The sequence below is a fragment of the Apostichopus japonicus genome, chromosome 7, assembly GCF_037975245.1.
Source record: "Apostichopus japonicus isolate 1M-3 chromosome 7, ASM3797524v1, whole genome shotgun sequence".
NCBI lineage: Eukaryota > Metazoa > Echinodermata > Holothuroidea > Aspidochirotida > Stichopodidae > Apostichopus > Apostichopus japonicus.
The window spans coordinates 6,525,441-6,541,367 of NC_092567.1; the positions used below are offsets into that span (position 1 = coordinate 6,525,441).

The window sequence follows — 15,927 nt, forward strand, 5'->3', positions numbered from 1 at the left end:
AGTTAAAAACATCCTGCAAAAATTGAAGCAACAAATGTTAATAGTATTTATCCGCAGCGACTAAGTAGGCCTACGTGTTATTTGGTGATCTCGGGCACGAACAGCTAGCCGGTAATGGCATGGCATTATATACTACACAGTCAAAGTTAGTTGCCAGAGCTAGCTGCTCCGTTCGTATATATATATGGCGTATATAACGTGATTTGGAAGATGAACCAGGGCCAGGAAATCGACCAAGCAGTTTTTAGTACACCGAAGGGTGTTACATTTGTTCAATGATAGACTAGCTCTACATTGTATTCTTTACATATTTCGTGCATTAGGCCTCCGGTGTAATCACCGTATGTTTGTAAAATTTCGCTAACTAGGCGAGGATCATAGAATTTGAAGTAGGGAGAACGACGTCATGCGATATATACTGAAACCACTCATCGCACTAGTGGCGCTTTGCTTGTACGAGAAGACAATAACGTAGCGTAATACAAACACTACGTCTTTGACATAACTAAAGTGATGAAGTTGTCATAAATCACTCGAAATGGTGATATAGTGTGCCGCATTTGGGTGCCAAAATGTGGCAGTGGTCTATAGTTTCATAGGTAATTCTTAGGAAGCGATATTGTAAGTAATTACATAGGAATATAATTACTTTACTAGTGACGTCTGTTCAGCTAATGTTGTTATTCACTGGACCCTGGATATAGTTAGCCTATAGGCCCCTAGACCAGCTTCGGCTGTCCTTTCGTATGCGATATGACTAAAGCTCAATGACAACAATTATCACCACCTCATTTTACTTAAAACTGTATCGCTAACGATATATCCACATGCCAGAATAACATGCGGCTTTGATAGACCCAATGAGGCTTCTTCGCGAGTTCCTGCTTGCAGGAGGATCTAAACTACATACATACATACATTCATACATACATACATACATGGGATGACGGTTATGATGTCCTGGGCTTATCACTAACAATGTAATACTAGGAAAATAAGCTACTACCCACTTTGCAACATTAAACTGCAAACTGCATGCATAGACTAATATGGAAGTATTACACAAACGTAGGTGTGTGTGGGAAAGGGGTGAAGAGGAGGGAGGCACGCTTTTTCACGGCATTTTTCAGAGACAACTCTGTCACTATTTAAGTGGATCACTAAAATAATACAAGCAAGACAAATGTTTGCCATATACCTCTCAGCTACCGGAAATGACACTTTCCAGACAATAAAAGTTGCACAAGCACTCCACTTGCTCGAGTCATTAGAGGAAAGAAAAATCAGTTTTCAAAGTTGGTTCTTAAGCTGCAGGAGTAAAGCACTTACCACTCTTGTCGCCATAACATGTCTCTGTTGTGCAAAGTACACCTACTCTAACGAAAAACGGGTAAAATCAAATTCAGTTTCAAAGTTGAATGCACAATGTATATGTGAAGACTTACAAATGATCTGGCTTTTTTGGCGTACACTACAAAGCACCCTAACTATTTTTTCAAGGCTTCACTGCTTAAACAAACTGTGTCAGCATTCTTCCTAGTTCAATTTCTATGACGAGAATACAGCAACATTAACATGTTGTTCAAGTTGACCAATCAGTGAGTCGTTCTTTAACAACTGTTAATGAGCTTAGTAGTCCGGTTAATTTGTGATGGTTAAGTCCTTATTTCTTAGCTTATATTTCAGGCGCTTGCTAGCTAGAGTACTGTTAAGAAATATAGCCAACCTTTGGTCTACGTTAAAGGAACAAACGCCAAACTGGCCTATTTGTGACCGAAATAACTTCAAAAGGGTTGCAGTAACAAAGACCCCTCCATTGAATATCAACAAACTTCTAAATTTCACCTTCACCGCGCACTACAATGACACATATTTGTAAACAGTTGTTCTAGTTATTTGTAGATTTTATGACACTTGCAGACTGGGTGTAACATTTACCTTCCATACTTGAGATCCGTGTATGTGGCTTTTGCTCCTTTGGTGTATCAAGGGTGACCGGACAACTCCCCCCTGGACAATTACCCCCCGGACAATTCCCACCTAGATAATTACCACCCGGACAGTTCCCACCCCAGAACCCCCCCCCCCCCAACAATTCCCATCCAGGTCGACTCCCCACCGGACAATTACCCCCAGGACAATTTCTCCCAGGAGAATTTCCCCGGACAATTGCCCACAGATAATTGTCAATCGGGAGCACCCAATTGGGACGATTTTATAACGGTAGTTACTAATAAAAACTGTGCGTGTGTACTATATTATTTTATAGTAGCATAACCAATACAGACCCAACTGACCTGAGAAAAAAATAATCGCGAAGTTGAAGATACGAACAACGAGTATCTTTGTGCGAGATTCTCGTGCATTAGTGATATATTTTTTATTTCCGTTTTCTGTGTGATAACCATGTCTGCCCCGCTTAATTTTTCTACATAAAGGTGTGAGATATTGGTTTATTGCTCTACTTGCATAGAATGTAATAATTTTGCAATGTAGTAAAACATACGAACACCGTTGAATTGAAAAGCTAAAATAGCAAAACGACTGTATTTTAGGAGACAAAGTACCAAAACACTTTTTTTGTTTCTCGTGCATTGTGTATAACATAGCTACACTGACACAATGGTAATATTTTGGGCGTCAATTTAGTAAATTTGTGGAAAAATAGATTTGGCGCACTTCGCGCGCACTAGCTGCATTGATACTGTGAGAATTATTTACTCCTACCACATGCATGTTAGCTAGATAACCTGAACATTTTCTGCGCACTTCGCGCGCACTATAACTGCATGTGTTTCCAGGTAGAATTTTCTACGACTCTTTTTTTATTCCTTGCCGGAGGCAAAAGGAATATATGCAGTCACGCATGTGTGTGCGTGTGTCTGTCGGTGTGTCAGTGACGCCGGCCTGAAATCACGATAACTGATGCAAGAGCCGATAAGTCTCATATTTAGTGGGTAGGTTACCCAAAGTGAGTAGATGGTCCCTATCGTTTTTGGTGCCAATCATTAATATTCATAAGTAGACGGACTCTGTATCAAGGTTTGATCATTCCCATATTTGGGTGGTGGACTACCCATAGTGAGTAGGTGGTCCCTATGGTGCTAATCTCATTAATATTCATGTCTGGGCGGGGCTTCGATTAATTTCTTTAAATGCTAATATCTCGGCAACCGTCTGTCTGATTTTGTTCAAACTTATCTTGGTGGCAGTGGTGGGAGCTGGGTTACATGTGTAGGTTAGAACCCTACTGCATCTCATTGCATTAACATTAATGAGGGGCGTGGCCAAATGTAACTTCGCTGAAAATGTGCTCAGAACCACTTTTTGCTTCCTTGCCAGAGGCAAAAGGACGATGGGCAGCCATGCATGTTGTGCGTTTGTGTCTGTGACGCCTATTGTAACCACTCTGAGTGGATGACGCAAGTTCAGATCGTTCTCATACTTTGGTGGTCGATTATTCATAGTGAGTAGATGATTCTTTTTGCTGTGAGGGGAGGTTTCCAACATGTGATGACATGTAGTGATCGCCGTCCTGGGGGAGGGGTGTAAGTTGAGGGAGTGTCCCGCTCCCCTTTTAGAGACATATTAATAAGGAGGTGTGCTTACATGCAAACTGGTGCAATATTTTTTGTAGTAAATTAAATTCATTATTTAGCCAAGATTTGCGAGCAGGGCCCCACCCCCTCTCTCTGCATGAACATACCCCTGATGGTGCATTCAACAGTAGCATACTTCCGTAAGTCATGGGCGTGAAAAATACTGATGGTGTTTGTTTATTCAATAGTATCATGTAGTCTATAATACTGTTTATTATCTTTTTGATATCTGTTAAACATGTTATTTGAAAGTATTGCCTAGCAAAGAACCAGTGGCATAGTTAGGGGACGCAATGGTATAGGGGCGCCCAAATTTGGTTGGGGCCAAAATGTACTAAACACTTTGACAGGGGGCGCCAACAGCGAAGTTTGCCCCTCCCTGCGCGATCGCCAATAATGCTCAATACACTACTGCAAAGAATTGAAGTTAAACTACTACTTCGCGTTCTCAAAGTTAATCACTAAGGTGCGCAAACAACTACCATACTACAGTATATTAAAGCGGTAATGACAGATGACATAATCGAGCGTAGCTCGATATTTCTTCAAATGCGTATTTGACCATTGATCAAACTAAATAGAAAATGATATCGTTACTACTCAAAGCAACTCATTTCGTTCATTCCGCCTCCATTTTTAGTTTTGATAACGTCACATTGAGTCATGTCTAGGTTATGACGTTATAGGTACGTCAATGTGTATTTTCAATAAGCTACTTTGATTGTTTGGGTTCATGTTTCTATCCTCCTATAATATATGTTGAGGGTATAAAACCAATCGTTAATGAGCTGTTACAGAGCCTCGAAATTATCGTTGGCGTCCATTTTGAATTTATGTTAATTGGATATCATATTCAGTGGAGACACAACAATAATATGTAAAAATGAAATCTCCTGTTGCAGTTATTTATAGGTTCACCCCAATTTTTCATAGACTAATAGCCTTTAACCCCGCCTACATCGGCTGTCAATCAATCGTCGAAATTTCCGAGGAGGGGGATTGTCCGGGGAAAATTTCCGGGGGGGGGGCAATTGTCGGGCTTGGGAATTGTCTGGGGGTAAATTATCAGGGTTGGGAATTGTCCGGGTGGGAATTGTTCGAAGGGGAATCCTCCGAGGGGAATCGTCCGAGGGGAATCGTACGGGGGGAATCGTCCGGGGGGGAAGTTGTCCGGGAACCGTATCACGTATGTATCATATGCCGTTTAGATTACCAGAATGAAACTAAACGGTGTTGTTAGCTCCAGAATATTATTTTGTTATCTGTTATAGAAAAGGCCAATTTATTAGGGACAATATATTTGTACCTTGATTGCCCTTGATTGCCATAAAAAAGTTTATCGGGACTCATCTAATATATTTCCTTATTTTCCCAGTGGGAACAAAATTACATCTTCGTTATCCATCTTTTGTAAACCAGATGATTTAATACGTAATGGAACTGAAACATCTTATCTTCAATCTAAAAAAGATATCTAGTCATATATCGTAATAATGATAATATCAACTAACTACGATACCACGGGGCAAACTTCTTATAAACTTAATATTTAAAATAAACTAAAACTGTTAGTAACTGCTTATCTACTAGAGGCCAACTTAATTTTACACGATCTTTATATTTGTTTGTTGTGTAAACAGTGACTGTCAATCAACGGTAGTAAAGTACGTTATAAATTTAGTTTGTAGTACAGGCTAAATAAATAGCCGATAACAATAGGCAAGTACGTTCCTGATTACAAAAGGAAGGTTAGATGTAAAAATAAATGTTAATATTAATATAGTAAGTTTATGTTAACGAAAGATAGATACGAGAATAAGTATATTCATATTAAGAAGCAAAAACAAACAAATTTAAAGAACAGAAAGTCCTGTTATTTGGAAAGTCCTCTTTTCCCATGTTCTGATATGTAACAAGTGACATACGTTTCGTTTTCTTTATGGAAGTCACTAGTTTATACGACTGAAAAACATATTTCTTTAATAATTTATCATCAAGTTACTATGGATGACACGTTATTGATCTAAATGTTACTGTAAGCTGAACTTTGAGCTGATTCCATAACAACTCCCTGGTTTATCACAGGGTCTTCACCAAGCCAATTTTTGTCAAGTCAAGTTACACGTGTTTCGCTCAAGTCAAGCGTAAGTGTAGCGGGTCCTGTAAAAAACGTGTTTCAGTGAGCTCTTGTTACAATGCTATGGAGTCAACTCTTTTCTACAAGAGAAGTCATGTACACTGGGCAGCATCTGAACTAATTTTGTGCCATAATTGAGGGCAGGGAAGAAGCAGAGGGGTAGCTAGGCGAGGGGATAGGTCCTAAAATAATTGTCTGCCACCCCCAGTCATATACACTGGCCAGCAACTGAACTTCAGTGCAAAACAGGTATACCTTTATTCTCTCTCTCAATACGTAAATATGACGTTAATACAACATCATAAGATTGACTTATTCTGTACAGAGAATAATCTTGGATCATAAGGGAGGGCAGGGTAGGAGCAGAAGGGTAGCTACAGGAGGGGAGTAGGCCCTCAAATATATGTCTGCCACCCCGGCTCTGAAAGGATCTAAACTGGAATGATAGAGGTATGCATTATAGTATGAAACATTCTTGTCTCGGTTTCCTTTTTTCCTGTTTTTTGTTAGTTTTAGCTGTACCAGGTGCAACATCCGCTCCGATTGCAATTACCAAGTACGCAGTACAATGTCTAAGGGTATTACGGTGGCTGAGAAGGAACAATGATCACATCAAATTATGTAAACAGATGCTTTGTCGAATATACTCTGCTTACCTCGACTTTAAACTATTATTCCCGAAAAGAAAATCACTTTACATGTTGAAATGTTGTGGTGTTATTTCTGATGTTTGATTTTTTAATAAAACAATATAGACTTATAGCCTATCGCAAACTTTCGACGCTTTATCGAAATTGTAACGTTTCTCGGGAAGTTTTGACATTTATCTAGAAATGTCGACACCAAACGTAGACTGAGAATATGAATTTAAGTAAAAATCGATCATTTGATTACCTCGCATTGTTTGGCTAACAAAGGATCCAGCCGAATGACCCAGTAATGTCTTAAAGTACAATCGCAGATGAGTGGACCTGGTGTCCTCGACACTGAAGAATGTCACAAACTGAATATCTTGATCTAACAAGTGAACTAAGGAAGATGTGATGATGCACCCCACCCTTTTCTTCCCTCCAGCCTCCCCTTCCGACTCACACACCTCCTTTTGACACTCCAGGTAGTCAGTCATTTGGTACTACGAGTATCACCTTTAATTGTGTTGTTATGTGCTGTGATGTTAAAGAGCACGTGACATGTCTCTATGCAGTGGGTCACGTTTTTCATCGTATATCGAGTGAAATCTAGGTTTACTTTGTACTATGGAAATTGTGTACAATTATCGCATATTGTATGTAAATACTATAACAACATCAAACAAACAGACAAGTCGTTCCAGACCTAGGGGAGGTGGGGGGGGGGGCTGTGAGTTAACTTTTGAATAACATAGTTTTTTGAGACGTTTGGGAGCAAAACACTGTTACTTTTTAAGAAAAAGTCGCACAGGAGAAAGAACCATGGGCACGAAAACCAAACTACCGAACGACTGATCCGCTCTCAACCCCAGTCCCCATGCATCGGGACTGTGACTGTGTGATCATCGTCGGGTGTGAATCACCATTTCCCTCGAAAGGGAACATAAACTAGCCTACTCATGATCTTAGCCAAAAGGCCGAGGAGCAAAACACTGTTTTGGTGATAAAATGTACCAAGATACCTACCTCATATATGGAAACTTAAATTGGTTCACCGACTAACAAAACGTTAGTCCATCTGGTGCCTCTCCCGACTAACATAGCCTTAGTCAGTTGCTATACCGACTAATTTATTCCTTAGTCAGTTGGATTTCTTAGTCGGTCATCTTAGTCCGTCAGCTTAGTCGATCAACAATTTTTTAGTCGGTAAATGTTTATTAGTCAGTTACATTAGTTGGTGACATTAGTCGGTCTTTACCGACTAATTTATATGAGCCACCGACTAGTTTATAGCAGGTTTTACATTAGTCAGGATGGTGCCTCTCCCGACTAACCTTTCTTAGTCGGTATCGACTGACTAGTTGCACTGACTAGATTCACTGAAAGAATTAAACCCGACTAGTTTCACTGACTAGTATCACTGAAAGAAAAGAGAGCAGAAGAAACACAAATAATGTGTACGTTGGCAGTATTTATTTCTGATAAAACTTCTGATGTCTACAAAAGGCTGACTTTCGACAGACAGAGAAGAAATCACTGTAAATAAAATCTGAAAATCTGATTTTTTTTTCCAACAAAGTTAAGACAAGTTAATGGATCAAACATGAATCGCAAAAGTATAGCACTGCACAATAATGCAAAGTTGAGTCTTGGGCAAGGGTTCCTCATGACTTTCGTTTTAAAGTGGTACCCCAAATCGACACCAGTTAAGTCTTCACGAACAAAGAGTGTTTCTCTTAACTACAAATGGCCTCCCTATTGTCTTCAGGAAGCCAAAATCTGCACCATTATTGACCTGTGAACAGAAAATATGATATACGTGTAAGCACAGATACAGATATAGCACATGATAACTCACATTATCATAAACATACATTTACATTAAAATTTTATAACATATTGGGAGGTATACATTTAAATCTAGGTCCCTCAAATTATAAGCCAGGAATAGCAGCTTTACCAAATTATTATTAGCTTTGCACAGCATAACACCAAGTTATTTCTCAAAGCGTAATAATTATGTTAATCATGTTAATAATGATCCCAATAGACCGGGATCCCAGAGGGTTTGGTTAGCTGGGAATGTAACCAATTGCCTTGTACATCACAATGTTCACAGTGCATTCCTGTACAGTATATGAAACCAGACGACTGGCAAACCGACTGTGGTGGGTGTGGCTGGGAGAGCAATTTTAAAGTCACCTGATAGCTAACCTAGATCAGTTTTCATGGTAACACATCAAAGTAAGTACAATATGTCAGGTATGGCCCCAAGAGCAACAAATGGCCATTGCCAGTAATTATTGGTGGTGGGGTACCCCTGCCAGTGATCTATAATTGACCCCTCAAGGCTGACCTAGGTCAGCTCATGAGGTAACCACTTGAAACCTACTGGAAAATGTTGGTTAGGGCTTCAGATACAACTGATGGGCATTGCCAGTAATTTTTATTGGTGGGGTACCCCTGCCAGTAGACCCCCAAAATGCCCATCCCCCATTGACCTAGATGAGCTCATGATGTAACCAGTTGAAAACTACTGGAAAATGGTATCACTTCATATGTAAGGGATGGGAATTTCCAGTAATTTATATTGGGGGGGGGGGGGGGGGGTACCCCTGCCAGTAGACCCCCAAAATGCCCATTCCCTCATTGACTTAGGTCAGCTCATGAGATAACCAGTTGAAAAATTACTGGAATATGATAGGTATCACTTCATATGTAAGGGATGGGCATTTCCAGTCATTTACATTGGTGGGGTAACCCTGTCAGTAGACCCCCAAAATGCCCATCCCCCATTGACCTAGATTAGCTCATGAGGTAACCAGTTGAAAACTACTGTAAAATGATTGGCAGGACTCATATATGTAAGGGATGGGCATTTCCAGTAATTTATATTAGTGGGGTACCCCTGCCAGTAGACCCCCAAAAAGCCCCCCCCCCCTCATTGATCTAGGTCAGCTCATGATTTAACCAGTTGAAAACTACTGGAAAATTATTGACAGGATTCTATATGTAAGGGATGGGCGGACTCTGGCAGTGGTGGCCCACCAATATAAAATACTGGAAATGCCCATCCTTACATATGAAGTGATACCTATCATTTTCCTGTAGGTTTCAACTGGTCAAATCATGAGCTCACCTAGGTCAATGAGGGGATGGGCATACTGGGGGTCTACTAGCAGGGGTACCCCACCAATAAAAATTACTGGCAATGCCCATCCCTTGTATCTGAAGTCCTAACCAACATTTTCCAGTAGGTTTCAAGTGGTTACCTCATGAGCTGACCTAGGTCAGCCGTGAGGGGTCAATTATAGATCACTGGCAGGGGTACCCCACAACCAATAATTACTGGCAATGGCCATTTGTTGCTCTTGGGGCCATACTGTACCTGACACATTGTTCTTACTTTGATGTGGTTACCATGAAAGCTGCTCTAGGTTAGCTATTAGGTGACTTTAAAATTGCTCTCCCAGCCACATCCACCACAGTCGGTTTGCCAGTCGTCAGGTTTCATATACAGGAATGCATTGTGAACATTGTGATGTACCAGGCAATTGGTTACCTTCCCAGCTAACCAAACCCTCTGGACTCCCGCTCTACAGATCAGTGAAAATTTGACCAAACTTATGAAGCTTGCACGTAAATGATATACTAGACTGGTTTTTTTTTTAAAACAGGTTATGAAAAGTATCTTAAATATCATTAAACAGTTGGGTACAATAGTTAAACTCACTCTTCCATCTTTTTTCTCTATGGTACTTGTTCCTTTGCTTTTTGGACTCTTGGATAAACTCTTTTGTTCTGCGAAGGGTACCAATATATCATCTTAAAACATGTCTTTAAGCCATATATAACACAGTTCTCCTCTTCTGTTGTTGCCTCCACACTGGTGTCGTACATCACAGGAAAGCTCACCCTTGACTTAGATATTTGGCTTTTCAATTCCTGCTGGAAGAAAGAAATAGCAAAGTATTCATCATTTGAAAAAAAAAATAAAATAAAGTTGTCACCACAAAGTTATGTGAGATTTGCTTCCACTATAGTCTCAAAAAACAATCCCAAAGTTTGAAGCAGACTGTATAAAGCTGAAAATTTGAACGAGAGTGTCATCACCATTGCAACCAGAATCAAATGCCCAGAATACAGAGATAATAAAACATGGGCTAAATCTTTGTTTGTTTTTATGATCTTTAAAAATATAAAATTTTAGAAACAGAAATGCACTGAGCCAACTTATTTATAGGCCTAATCGTTTTTAGTTGTTATTTTGCTTGCTCATATAACAAGCCTGTTTAGACCTAGGCTAGAGGAGAATCAGTACTTTGTTACACTAAGTTTGTCTTCGGTCGTTTTGATATAGTCTTACTAGTAGTACTAAAGTATATAATGGACCGGCGAAGACTAGAGAATACCCAGAGTTTTAGCAACTGCGTTAAACTGTATCATCTGATCTATTATTTACGCCAATGAGTTTCATTCAATCTAGGATCAAAAAGAGAAAATTAATTAATCTTAACCTTTAAACTTTGCTACTAAACAGATATGCTTGAATTACAAATAAATGTCAAAAAAACATCATAATCTAAGAATCGATGCATATACATATACATAAACAGAATAATTTGAATTCGCGCAAGTGAACCCTGCACTACATTGGACAGAAAAAAAAACGTGCAATTAGACCACACTAAACATACTCAATTTTCCGTTACTTCTACATAAAATATCAATGCAAATACAACAACTTACTCTTTTGGCAGTATACTAAAAGCACATGTTATAATAACTTCAGACTATCAAGCTTTCCTGAGAAAAAACGGTTAATACTTCTTACAGTAAGCAAGTCGACCGTGAAGGAATGTCGCAATTGTTTCCTGGGCGTGACCGGAAATTAAATACTAAAAAATGATAAATGAAAAGGTTAAATAGAACTGAAGCGTGCATCCTGACTGCTCGCAACATATAATACCGTTGACTAGCCAACATAATTTGTTCAGCCTACTGTGACTGTACGTTTGAAGGTCTAGCCTTGCTTATTCAATATCACAAAGCCTACCCATTTAGATTCACATGGGAAATTACAGGAAATCTTTACCAAATGAGTGTAGACTTCAAATAAACTATTGAGCCTTATAGTTCCAGCATTTGTTTGGGAATAAATAAGAAGATTATGTGCCACTGTTCAATCTAGCCCAATACACACATAACACATTGTTAATTGGTGTTTAGGATGCACACTTTAGTGTTGAGAATGCACTGCAGTACCCAGTAGAAGCCTATAGGCTACTCACTGTCATTGCACTTGTGTATTGCGAAACGCCAACGTGACAACGGTAGCGTTACACTAACCATAATACAGTACTTGTGCCAGTGGCCTAACAATTAACTTTAATTTTACCTTCAAATTAAAGGAATAACAGGTAGGCCGATGATGCAGTTAATACCTCCATTCTTCTAAAGACCTTCTTGGGTGATTTACGGTTGAAAGTTGCTTAGAGTGATCGTATGAAACTATGCCAAGCCCAGCAAGCTGCCGTTGCCTCTCGGTTTCCAAATTGAAGTGAATCGAATTGGGTTAAAATACATTAGTCTGTCGACACCGACTAAGCTACGATTATGGCGTAAATCGGGTGTCCGTATCGTTCTTAGTCCATGGGTTAAAATACCTTAGTCCGTCGCCACCGACTAAGCTGCGATTATATTTTCCTTAGTCAGTGTAAACTAACTAAGAAGCAGCGATGAAACGAAGAGTTTTGCTAGTCCGTGTGCATTGACTAACGTTACAGACTAATTTAACGTTAGTCCGTGGCAATATTGACTAGTTTATTTTTTCAGTGTAGGTAGCGTGGTTAAGATTTCAATTCTAACCAGTACTTCACATACGGAGTAGTAGTACAACATCCGTACTTAGTTTAATAGCGTAAGTATAAATGCAATGTACTAACAAAACAACAATATCTCACACGTTTAAGTTCAGCTGGTGTCTAACAATGTATTATATTATACATCAAGTTTAATTATACAAGTATAAATAAACAACGAAAAAATTGCTGGGAATGATAAACAAAGAAAAAGAGGATTTCAAGTTTTAAACAGTAAACAATATAATCAGCATCTCATGAATAATCATCAACCATAAACATAAACGTGAGAGAGTATTAATACGCCATTTTCAGTGAATTAGGTTTACAGTACCTTTCACGTTAATGTATGTAAAGGTGAACATGAATTTATGAATGGTTGGGTATACGTCATGGACAGAAACGAATCATACAGTCTCCGGCCCTATACACCATACAAAGTTCACTAATATATTGGTCACTCAGCCGCTTGAGGAATTCTTTTAAAAAAAGAAAACGTAAATACCTTGATCTGCAGAGTAAAATTTGTTATTAATCAGGAAAAAAAGATTCAACCATAGCAGTACCATATATGTCGGACACCACCAAGAAAACCAATTAAATCCCTTTATAAATCGAATGATTGCTTCTGAAGGAAGGTCTATTACACCCTAGCCATCCCTCCTATAGACTCTTTTTTAGGCTTGCTATTGTAAACTGATGTGAGAAGTCATTTAAGTTTAAGGTTGGGACGATTGTTTTCTTCAATTTCCAGTCAGCATTTTTACCCATTACATACACAGTAGGCAAATATGACGTCATTCGATCAGACCACATAATATAGCTTGTATAGGCAAGCAATACTAACTAAGAAAACCTGTCGTAAACAATTGTCAACAATATAAGTACGGTTCATTATTATTATTATTATTATTATAATATATATATATTAAGTAACGACAGTTAACGATAACTCTTGTGTATGGTATATACTCTACAAACAATGGCAAGCCAAAGGGGGAGGGGAGGGGGGGGGAGGGTGGTCGACCGCCCATCGTCCTTCACGGAATTGTTATGGCGTAAGAAATATTTATTAGCAAAGCCTTGCGCTTAGAACTACTTATATGGATGACATTTATATTCTAAATACGCCTCAAAATGAACCAATTGACGTTTACTGGGGGGAGGGGGAGGGGTGTACCCTAGACCCACTACGCGAAAGTCGGCTTGAATGACCACAGGACATCATCCTCTCATTTATGAAATCTTTGGTTCACATCTAGTCCTTTTTGGAATGGTTCAGGTTCCTAACTAAATCCCTCCATGGACAGGTTTGAATATGTCCTCCACTTTTTAAATCCTGCGCACGCGTACCTGTCTATGACCCCTGCAGGGAGCTGTAGTACATGACTATCGGGCCGTACAATGTAGTGTCTGTGTTGCTTCATACCTTGCAAGGAACTGCAGTCACGGAATGAAGAGAAAGGGAGCTGTCACTGAGTTCTTTGCAGTAACTTGATCTGTCATAATATATAATGAGTGTATATCATAATTGTAATTAAGTAATCATAATTAGGGAGCGGAGCATAAAGAGCTCCCTGCTTTAAATATGGAGCTGTCACTGAGATCTCCCTGATATTATTAGGGGGTGATCCCTGGGAAGAGCTCCCTGCTATAATTGAGGAGCTGTTACATATAGAGCTCCCTAGTATTATTAGGGAGCTCTCACTGAGAATAGCTCCCTGCTATAATTAGGAAGCTGTCACTGAGAAGAGCTCCCTGCTATAATTGAGGAGCTGTTACATATAGAGCTCCCTGCTATAATTAGGGAGCTTACTTTGAGATATCTCCCTGCTATAATTAGGAAGCTGTTACTGAGATATCTCCCTGCTATAATTAGGGAGCTGTGTCATATTGAGCTCCGTACTGTAATTAGACATCTGTCTTCGAGAGAGACCCTGTTATAATTAGGGAGCCCCCTCGTTATTACATGTTATTTTTGTGTGCATACGTATATGCATACAGGATCAAAGTATCAACAGATAACTGTATTAGTGATGTACTAAACTGTTTGTTCCTTATGTAAATATCGGGTGACCGAATGTTAAATAAACAATATGAGTAGCGTGATATATATATTCTGATTTTCATCACCGTTACAAGTAAACAGGGGCGTCAATCCGATTTAAAACGTGGAGGGGGGGGGGGGGGACGTAGTCGATTCGAGTATTCCGGCCGTAAGTACTATCTAAGCGGAGCGCCACCATCGGCTGGTGCGCAAGAAAATTTCGGATTGCAATACCTGCCAGATCGCTGGAGATGGCACTTGCCAGGCTGGATAGCAGCCATCTAGTTGCGTGATATCGGGTGAAAATTACAAATTCCTCAGAAATCTGCAATAAAGTTCATGCGACCTTCATTTTTGGTGGATTATGTCTTTTATTAGGGATTCTAATTGACATGAACATTAGAACCCAGTGCAAGTTGACAAATGATGCGGCGAACTGGAACCCCAGCCCCATTAGGCCTTGTTTTAGGATAGAATACCCCTCAATTGTTCAAACCGATGACAACTAACAATCTGTGAATAGGTCCCATGTGAGTGGTGGCTAACGTGATGAAGGCATCCAAATAAATCAGTGGTTGTTCGTTGGAGTCCTCACGCAAGTTACCTCTGGTAATCGGGTGAATTCTGGCCGGAGCGTACTATGTAACCAGCGTGTACCCAGGAACGTAGCTAAGGCCTGGTGATTGAGGGGAGGGGGGTTGGGCGTGAAGTGGCTGAAAATCCAACTGGATGGGTTTAAGCCAGAAAATTCCGACTGATGCTTTGTACCCCACCCCACCCCCCACACCCTCGCGTTACTCGTCAACGATACGGTCAGTTTCAGTCAGAAACCCAATCTTTCGCGACTGCACTTTTGTCCAGAACTTTTTTTCGATACATTTGTACCCACTGGCACTCCTTTCACAAATTTATTAGCCCCCCCCCCCACCCCAACCAAATATTTTTGTGAAATTTCGGGCAAAATGCTGTTAATTTTTCGTGCACCTATACTGAAAGAAAGATAATTTGCAATGTGTTATTCAGTAGTTGAACTTATATTATAATTACCATTAATATTGTAACGACTTTCAAATAATTCTAACCAATATGGAAGGGTAATAAGACGGAAATGATTGTATGCTATTAACATGCGATTTTTTAACACCGATGCATGTCTATATGATATGCATTAGCGTATGGAACGCGCGCGAAAAATTGTGGTTATATTTTTCCGGCAAGTCGTTAACCCCCCCCCCCCCCCCAATTAAATTGACTCCTAAGCCTATGACGGTAGTTCTATTAGGCATTTCTTAATTGGAGTATTCAAAATCATAGGAAGTTTTGTACGGTGGAGTATAAGAATCGCGTGATACAATTTCTCAAAGTGGCAAGGAAAACGTGGTAAATATGACAGATTAAAGGTAAATTTTGATCGACATTTTTTAATTTTTAGGTCATTCACAATCACAGGAATTTATGAATAGGACTAGATAAACTAGAGTGTGACAGTCGGAAATTCCGACTGTCGCACTCCTATTTTCAAACTATCGTCAGTTTGACCAAGTTTGGGGTGAGACACTTACACACCCCTCTCTAGCGACGTCCCTGCGTGTACCCAGTGTTCTCACTGTAGATTAAACTCCGGAATCACTCAACAACAAGGTAACATGGGATG

At 39.7% G+C, this 15,927-nt stretch overlaps 3 protein-coding genes across 7 annotated transcripts in view; 2 read left to right on the top strand and 1 right to left on the bottom strand.

Annotated features, from left to right (window-relative positions):
* The window catches only part of LOC139970046 (uncharacterized), a 320,960-nt gene that overhangs the window by 250,989 nt on the left and 54,044 nt on the right, over nucleotides 1-15,927 (top strand). The window lies entirely within an intron of this gene.
* Nucleotides 1-15,927, bottom strand: part of LOC139970082 (uncharacterized) — an 892,672-nt gene that overhangs the window by 221,478 nt on the left and 655,267 nt on the right. The gene's annotated exons all lie outside the window — the stretch shown is intronic.
* LOC139970064 (uncharacterized) overlaps nucleotides 1-15,927 on the top strand; it is a 156,937-nt gene that overhangs the window by 27,256 nt on the left and 113,754 nt on the right. The gene's annotated exons all lie outside the window — the stretch shown is intronic.